The 9,548-nt window shown below is 39.7% G+C and overlaps 1 pseudogene; it reads right to left on the reverse strand.

Moving 5' to 3' along the window:
• Positions 1 to 7,960: 7,960 nt before the first annotated feature.
• LOC103010274 (pyrroline-5-carboxylate reductase 3-like) lies at positions 7,961 to 9,169 on the reverse strand (annotated as a pseudogene).
• Between the last annotated feature and the right edge of the window lie 379 nt (positions 9,170 to 9,548).

Below are 9,548 nucleotides of genomic sequence, written 5' to 3' on the forward strand. Positions count from 1 at the left end.
TGCGCCACCAGGGAAGCCCAAGGACACCTTTGATGGAAACGCTCAGACACTTGCCACCTTAAACCTACTCTTCAAGATAGAGTTAAATAGTGGGTAGTCAACAAAATTTTCCCTTTTTTCCTTCTTATGTCTTAAACCAATTAATTTATTTAGGCAATGGAACTGTTATTGCTCCATTTCCCTCTCAGTGAACGCTTTGCCTGTAATACTCCAAGCAATTCCAGCCCTGAATTCCTCCTGAGGATACAGTTCAGGCTGAGAAATGCTGCGTTGTTGGCATGTTCAGTAATGTAGAAAAATACATGCCAGAGTCAGACAGCATCTCTGGATCAATATATAATATGAATTTAGATTGCAGAAGATCCTGGACTTTAATTATGAAGCTGCCTTTCATAAATACAAAATAGAATAGTGCAAGTAAAACTCGAAGGTACCATTGACAGTTTTTCCCCCCCTTATTACAAGGTAGTGAGGTCATCATGGGCATTATTTAATGAACACTGTACCCATAATAGGAAAGAATGAAAGAAAAAATGAAGAAGGAAGGAAGGAAGGTGGCAGGACAAAAGAAGAAAAAGAGATGGAAAGAAAAGAATTTTGTAGTTCTTGAATTTCCTTCTTTCCTTTCTTTCCTTCTTTCTCTCCTCCCTCCCTCTCTCCCTTTCTTTCTTCGTTTTTTTAATAAAATGGAGATAACAGTAGTATCCATCTCCTGGAATTACTGTGAAGATTATATGAGTATCTATTTAGTACAGTACATGGCACATGTTAAATGTTTGGAAAATATCATTGTTTCCATCGTCATATCCTCATTTCTGGATGTGTGATTACAGAAAGACTTCAGATAAATCTTTCTCTGACCTCATGATTCTTTGTTCACAATATCCTTCCTCCCTGCCTCCCTCTTTCTCTCTCTTTCTTTCTTTCTATTTTTTCTGCCCTAGGCTGGTTCATTTCTTCAACTTTGAAGTTTATTCTTTTTTTAGCTGAAAAATAAACTAAGTGAAGTGGTTGAACAATCTCACTTTAGACAAACATTTAAAACAAGATTATTTCAATTTGATAATTAAATAAATTATTTAGAAAATAAAAGCTTATAAATTAGAAAATGTTATTTTGTGGCAATAAAACTTTACTGAGTTGTTTGGTTTTCTATAATACATGACTTGCATAGTGTCATCTGCTGAAAGTTTTAGAGTAAAATCATCACTTAACTTGTAAAATTTAGGACTGTAATGAAAATTCCTTATCAATTGATTTTTATTATTCAGGTGGGGCTGAAGTGTCTTTACGGATCCTGGAAATCATAATCCCAGGGACATCTGAGTAGCCGAGTACCATTCAAACATAGGCACTCTATGCTTTTTAGAAAAAGTTTTTTTTTTAAATTGTGATTCTGTGAGCCCGGAAGTGAGTTTTGATGCCAGCAAGTCTTCCTTTTTTAAAAAAACAATATTCTCTTGTTTATCCTTAAAGACCAAATGGTATAAATGTGAACATGTAGCTACAAAAATCATCGAATTTTATTCCTCATGTTACTGCAACCAGCTTGTCTAAGGATAAGACATAAATTAGTGACACACAGTTCCTATGCAATTGACTGGTTGAAAGTTGATAGTTGTATTTGTGATTTAATCTATAAAGAATATGGTAGGTTGCATTTTGCAAAGACCTAAAAAATTATTTACTATTCAGATAACACCCTCAGTAATGCATTTTTGCAAAGTTTCCCAGTAAATTGATAAATTGTTCATGTCAGATTTACAACGTTGTTAATGTCAAATATTTGAGTATTTGATGTTGTAGAATTCTCTACCGTCCTTTGACTGGCTAAGAGAATTCTATTCTAAACTATTACACTCCAAATAAGTGACGTTCTCTGGCATGGTGAAGAGCAACAGAATATTAACCTGATTAAACATTTATAAGCACATGACTGTTTTCTTACTCTATGGAGTCATCTTCCCCGAGAAACCAAGCTGTAACAACTACTTTGTGCAGAATAATTCTATGATGTTCCTAATAGAGTATATTCCTACACTTGAAAATGTCATTATTACCCATCCATCAGCCCTAGTGAAGTTATGAAACTTCATTTCACTAGAGGCCCTGACATTACATTGCTCACTGTTTGTTCTGCTTGTCAGCACTTTATGTCACTAATGGGCAGGCAGCCGAATCCAAAATCTCAATTTTTTTCTTAATGGAGATATTTTTTTTCTCATTCAGTCATCTGCTCATGTGGTTCATAATATGCCTGAGGGTACACAGCCAAATCTAGGTAATAAGGTCGGTTGAGCTTGACTGAAGTATGGTATTGGCTGGTGGGGCTAATTTCTGTGCCCTTGATAATGCAGTTTTCTGTTATATGTATGCTGTGCAGTTAATAAAAAAAAAGGAATCTGGAAATGTGATAATGTATTTTAATTTCTGTTAATTTAACACTAGTTATAAAAGCGGAATTATGAATTTAATTTTGTGTAAAGATTTTGGATACAATTGAAGGAGAGTCATTTTATTACTGCAGGTACATGGATATTTAGAGAGAGAAAAATCTCCAAACCTCTTGCTATAAAAAAAAGTGATATATAATAAAATCTTTCTTAAATAATTTTTTTAACATTTGATCTATTTTATGGCAAAGTAAATTTGTATTATAATTCAAGAAATCAAGAGTGAGTATGGTACACACACACACACACACACACAAATGCTCATGAGGTGTTCTGACTATTTCAATATTATTTTGATTTTACATAACTAAAATTCCTGTCCATTCATATTTTCGTTTAAGACTAACTCTCAAGTGTTTTCTTTTGTATTCTCAGTTAACAGATAAAGTATGTAATTTGAATTTAAAAAGCATAGGAGGAAATAGGTATTAAAGTGATGTATTAACCATCAATAGCAATGAGGGTTGTCTCTGGGGGGCTGGGGATTATGGGTGATTAATTTTTACTTTATGCTTTTATGTATTTCTAGTTGGCTGCAATGAACATGTATTACTTGTAAAATTAGAAAGAAAATAAATAAATGTCATAAAAATAAAATTTAAATAGTGAAGTATTAATTAACTGTAACTTTAATTATATTTTTTAAAAAGTCTACATTTTAAAGGAAAAAATAAAGTTTCTATAAGACATGGTGAGAGAAAAGCGGTATGGATAAGATGCCTCATAATAATAAAAAAATAATTTAACTTCATATTGTATTTTAATGCTTATATTTACATATAAGCCTATGTGAAAGACAAATATGAGAAGTTTATGTGTGTGCAAAATTACAGTTTGCATCACTATGTCGTCTATCCAACACGTCCTGCTCCTGACTGGATGCAGGAATTGGCCTCATCATCTGTGAAACTTTTTAAGAATCATAAACCTGGATTATCTCTATATTTATAGGGATTTTTTTCTTTTTGCATGTGTTTTTTTTCGGAAAGAGAAGAAAATGATGAAGATGGTGACGATGGTGGAGACGGTGGTTGCATATGGTGATAATAATGTTATTGAGGACTTCACATATTTGTGTTCTAAATGTATTAATTCACTTACTCCTCACCCAAACTTTGTGAAATAGGAGGTATTATTATTCACCATTTTTTTTTACAGATGAGGACATTAAAATGTACAGAAATTAAGTAACTTTTTTTCCTTTCAAAGAATCTTAGCATCACCACCAAACGAATCTTCCCTAAACAGACTTTAACCATATCTTATACACCTTAACAATTTCTGCTGCCTTCAGTTGCCTACTTTACCAGTCTGAGCCTTTCTCTTCTCTTTTCAGGGTCCTCCATCATCTGGCTTCATTCTAAATATTCAAATTTTTCCTATGCAACTTTCCAGCATGCACCCTCTGCAGACAAGTATCATTTCCTTGTGCTTGCTTATTAATTGATTCAAAGTATGGAATATACAATTCTTTAGTTTCATGGTACACACAGACACACATACACATACACACAAAATGGAAAAAAAATGTTGTGATGTTAGAAGAAACCCTATTTGGAAAAGTAATGTGAGAGTTGTTTCTTGGGATTCACTGTGGGAGATGACCTCTCTTCTTAGTGTGACACACAGTTCTGTCACACAAGGTGAACCTGGCCTCCCCTGCTATGTACACCACATGTACACAAAGTCATTTACCCTAAGGCTCATATAGGATGGCTTGGTTGGGAGAAGTTCCAAAGTGATCCAGTCTTTATAACAAGGAGTTCTCACTTACAAAAGCCTGTACCCTAGAATTGCATCAGGAGGACCAGGACAGACTTTTCTCTCTTTTATGGTAAGTTTTCTTGGGGAGTGGAGGAAAACTCTTGTCCTGTTTGGCCATATTCCCTTAGAAATATTCTGAAGTACTGAGCCTCAGAGGGAACTGGTCTTCAACATACTCTCAGAGGCATCCAAGATAAATGTGCAGATACAAACAATATGTAGAGTAAAAGAGATCTATCTTCTTTTATCCACTTCCCATAGTTGATCCTATGCTTTTTCCAAGGAAAGGAGCAACTTGATATGCTCTCTTCTCCAGAATGTCCCTGTTTACATCGTTTTACTTCCATAGAACTGAAAAGGGACAATAAAGATGTTTGCAGAATAAATAAATTCTTCTTTAATGTAACTTCAATGTGATATCTCTATTGCTACAAAGAGAAAAAGTTCAAATTTTAAGTGACCAGGAAGATAGAAAAATAGATACAGAGATAATTGATAGATATTGAATATTATTAAAAGATTGGATGGGAACAACATGTATTTCATTTTGGAACACTCACGCCTGTTTATTTGGTTCAAGATACCCACTTCAGAGTGACTACTTTAAGGGATGGGCTAAAAAGAGGCAGCAGTGCTTGTAAATATCACATTGTTTATCATACTCAGAGTGGTGATTTTATAGAAACTTTAAATATGAAATTAAAACATTTAATGCCAAGATTAAGGGAGAAAAAGAAATAAGGGGTTGGCTTACATAATCTGGTGAATGTGTGAGCACGAAAGGAAATGAGAGGGGGTCTTCTTTAAAGGAGTTTTCTTGGGGGTGGTGTTTATGCTCTAACTCTCTGACTTTCCCATTTCTCAGAATCTTTCCTTTGTGTTATCAAATCCTGTAGTGTCGGAGTCTGGGTTGAATTTGTAGCTCCTAGCTGAAGGGGATATTTCAGTACAAGACACTATTTATATATCTTTAAATAATATAACAGCCTTGTATGCAAGCTAGGGCGCCTCACAGTGGCCACCCTGAGGTTTTGCAGCAAAGGGATCTCTATTACCTATACCTCACCATGGGAGAGAATGGTTTAACCAGGAATGAGCCAGAGAAAGGGATAAATGGTTGCTAAAGGGAAAGAAACCAGGGAGTAAGTGACTATACCAAAAAAGAATATAAATACTGTTTTTTTCAAGTACATCTTAGAGGAACAGAATAACATTCTTAGCTAATCTTCCCTGATTTTTGCATGAGTGATGGGCAATGTTGGGAGAAATGACTAGAAATATTTTTCTTTTGAAAATGAGAATTGAGTTGAAGCTAATTTTCAAACTTTGCCTGAAAATTTAACTTGGGTAGTCTGGTGAAAATATATGACACTGCACCTTCTAATGACTCAACTAAATGACGACTCTCATTTGGTTCATGGTTCATGGGCTAAATTTACCACTTTGGTTCTTTTGCAAGAAATCAGAGAGTATTTCTGAATTAGATGGGCCAGAAATTGTACAATAATTAAAGGCCTGTGCACTGTGTGACTGAACTAGACCGACGCTCTGTTAAGGTAGTTGGCTGGATGCAAGGAGTGACATATTTTCACAATTTACCTTCGTATGCTGGAATTCAGTCAATTTTGGGTTTTTTTTCCATAATTCAACAATAATGATTGTGGTGGAACTCAAAAATTAAAGAATAAAAGGAAGGTGTTGATAATGAGAGTCATATAAGGGTGTGTAGTAGGTTGAATAGTGACCCTCAAAAAGATATTCTCATGTCCTCACTCCTGGCACCTACGTATATTACCTTATTGGAAAAAGAGTCTTAGCAAATGTAATTAAGGATCTGGAGATGAGCTCATCCTGGACTATATGGGTGGGCCCTAAATCCAATGACAAGTGTCCATATCTGAGACACACAGAGAGAAGGTCATGTGAGGATGGAGGCCAACTGGAGTGATGCAGCCGTAAGCCATGGGATGCCTAGAGACACCAGAAGCAGGAAGGGCTAGAGAGGATTCTCTTCTAGAGTCTTCAGAGGGAAAGAGACCTCTTAAAACCTTGATTTCAGACTTTGAACATCCAGAATGATGGACAATTATCTTCTATTGCTTTAAGCCATCCAGTTTGTGGTCATTTGTTAACAGCAGCCCTAGAAAATTAATACAGGGTGATAAGGTGGCCACAGTTTCTTTTCTCTGAATCTCCAAAAGGGCTGATTGAGGGGGGCTTCAAGGCACCTAAATACATGCACAGTTGACAGTCTCCTGGGAAACACAGTACTGTTTAAATGCATGAAGTCTATCCAAAATGCATTCACAATGACTGACGGCTTAATATCTAGACAAGTGCCCATGGAGGCAGCCCTAACACAATTTTGTGAAAAGCAACTTGAGGCTTGGATAAATAATGGTCTATAGTAAATGGAGGTGTTGAAGAAGTGAAAGAAGACTATACATTTCCCTCTGTGAGTTGTTTGAATTGGAATGTACAAGTTTTTCATATCTAGTGCAATTTTTGTCACTTTTCTGTTATTTCTGTTGTGATTTAATCTTCAGAATTACCCAATTAGGGAAGTGTGATTTGTTTGTTTCTTGGCCATATTTTTGTTGTCAATTTCCAACTGTCTTCTATTATGGTCAGAGAATGTGTCCCGTTAGTTGTTTTTGTTGTTTGTATTTGTTGAACTGTACATTAAGGCAAAATATCATCAATTTTTTTGTATGCTCTACAGGTACTTGAAAATAGCATGCTCTTCCTTTTTGTTGAGTGCAGAATTCTATAATGCTATTGCTTTGTTGTTCAACTCTTCAGTATCCTATTTTTCGGAGGTGTTCCATTTGTTCACTTGGTTTCTGAGAGAAGTGTGTGAAACCTTTCCTTATGAGAGTAGATTTGCCGATTTCTTCTTGTATTACTATCTTTTTTCTTATAAGTTTTAAAGTCATATTGATGACGCATAATATAATTAATTGCTTTATATTCTTCTGAATTGTTCCTTTGATCAAAATGAGATATCCTTCTTATTTCTTTCAATGATTGTTCACTTTGCATTTTATTTTTTTCTAATATTATATTATTATATCAACTTTCTTTTGATTCATATTTGACTGGCGTTTTCTGCCCCTTTAAGTATGTCTCTTGTGTAAGTCTATACCTAGAATCTTTGTTTTTAATTTTTAATTTTTAAAAATAGGACAGCGTCTTTATTGCCATTTCAAAAGTAAAAAAAGCAGGTGCAGAAATGGACTTCGGCTGACCCTTCTAACAAGGGCCAGGGTCAGACAAACAGTGGCTGGCTGAGGGCAAGCCGGTCGATGAAGGCTGGGACGGGGGCGGGTGCTCAGGGCTGGGTGGGTGGGTAGCGGGCAGACCACCAGGGAGGGCAGCACAGAGCTGCAGGTGTGCAGGGAGTGGATGGGAGGCTGCTGCACAGGTGCGTTAGCCCTTTTACGGAAGGGAGATCGCTCTGCCTCGAGCCTCACAGCTGGTGGGTGGAAGGAAGGGGCTCCAGCACTCGGTCCTGCGTAGGATAGGGAGGCCCCCGTGAGCCCTGGGCTGCAGGCAGCCTGCCCCCACCCAAGTTCCTGCTTAGGGCCCCAAGTTCCTGGCTTTCCTGGTCTGTCTGTCCCTTCACGGGCATGCTAAAGAACCAAATCCTGCAGTCAATCAGATGCCAGGCGAGGGGACCCTCCAGGACTCTTGACCAAGGGAAGGGTCATCAGGACCAGCTCCACCCGCCATTTACCAGGAGCTTAGAGTCTGTGGAGGGGGCTCACATCTCGCTGTGTTCCCCGCTGGCCAGGACCCGTCCTCCACCTATCCTCCCAGGCCGCAGACAGCTCCTCCACCGGCCTGCAGGCTCCAGGGAACCTGAGTCCTCCGGAAGGCATCAGGGAGGGAGGAGGGGAGAGGGCGGTACTTGGGGGCCGTGGCCCACGCCCAGCGCCTGCGCCCTTCTTCCTGCTGCTCGCCCCGCCCTGCTCCGGCACGTCAAGCCCGTGGATGGCGGTGCCGCACAGCGTGCGCACGTGGATCCGCAGCTGAGGCGGGTGCTGCCCCTTCTGCAGAAGCGTCTTGGCTGTCCCCCAGGGTCTAGGCAGGAAGGCAGTGGCCCAGGCCACTGGGCATGCCCAGCTCGATGGCATCTTCGGCCAAGGCCTCAGGAGGCGCACGCAAAGGCCACGCCACTGCTCCTGAGGCGGGTGTGGACGTCCACGGGGGCCTGGGGCACCTCCTCCCCCAGCCCGCAGGCCTCCATTAGGGTCCGCAGGAGCCGGGGCTCGTTGCTCCTGGAGTGGCGGCCCTGCGTCCCCACCACGGCCCCCTCCTAGGCCACTCAGGGCAGGTTGGACGAGCCCCCCCGGCAGCACTCGCGGGGTCTGGGGCAGCAGCTCCTCCAGGTGCTCCGAGAGACCCCGGCGGCCACGGACATCAGCCTGTGCTCGCGGTGACGAGCCACGTCCGCCAGGCTGGCTGGCAGGATGCTGGGTTGGTGGCAAAGGGAGCAGCTCTGCAGCACCTCCTGGCTGAACGGGTGGTCTGGCAGCCAGGGGCTGGGAAGCGGCTGAGGTTCCTGTCAGTCTGCGTGCTGGTCAGCGCGTGCTGAGCCTCGGCTTCTCCTGCTCGGATGAGGCCCCCGCCGTGTGGCCCACGGCGAGGAAGCCAGGCGCCGCGGGACAGGACTCCTCCGCCACCACTGCGCCCGGTCCAAGAGTCTTCAGTATCTGATCTGAACGGTAAGTTCTGAGAAATTCTAGTCAGCTATTTCATCAGGTTTTGTCTCTTCTGTGTTCTTACCTACATCTTCACGTTCTATATCCCCTTTTAGAAGGATTTGGAAACTTAGCATCTGTCATGCGTTTCTCTTACTCTCTCTTTATTCGTGCAGATTTCTTATAAAAATTCCTCGGTTCAGCGTCGTCCATTCGTTCTTCGAGGGTCTCTTTTGCTTTTGATGCCATCTATTTGACTTTATTCAATAGTATCTTTCACAAAACCTCTAAGAGATGTATATTCATGACTGTTCTCCTTTCGTGTGACCCCATTACCTCTGTGATATTTATAATGATTATTTGAATGTCTTTTTATGATTTTCTAGTAACTTTTTAGTGGGAGTCAATTTTTCTCTTTTATGTACTTCTGTTTTTGTAAATATTTCTGATGATGTGTTTATCTTCTATGAAATGATTCCCTGATATTTTTCTAGGTAAGTTTTGCTTTCTGACTTATATCTTTTTTTTTTAATTTGAATTTTATTTTATTTTATTGTTTTATACAGTAGGTTCTGATTGGTTATCTATTTTATACATATTAGCGTATATATGTCAATCCCAATCTCCC

This window comes from Balaenoptera acutorostrata, chromosome 14, assembly GCF_949987535.1.
Source record: "Balaenoptera acutorostrata chromosome 14, mBalAcu1.1, whole genome shotgun sequence".
NCBI lineage: Eukaryota > Metazoa > Chordata > Mammalia > Artiodactyla > Balaenopteridae > Balaenoptera > Balaenoptera acutorostrata.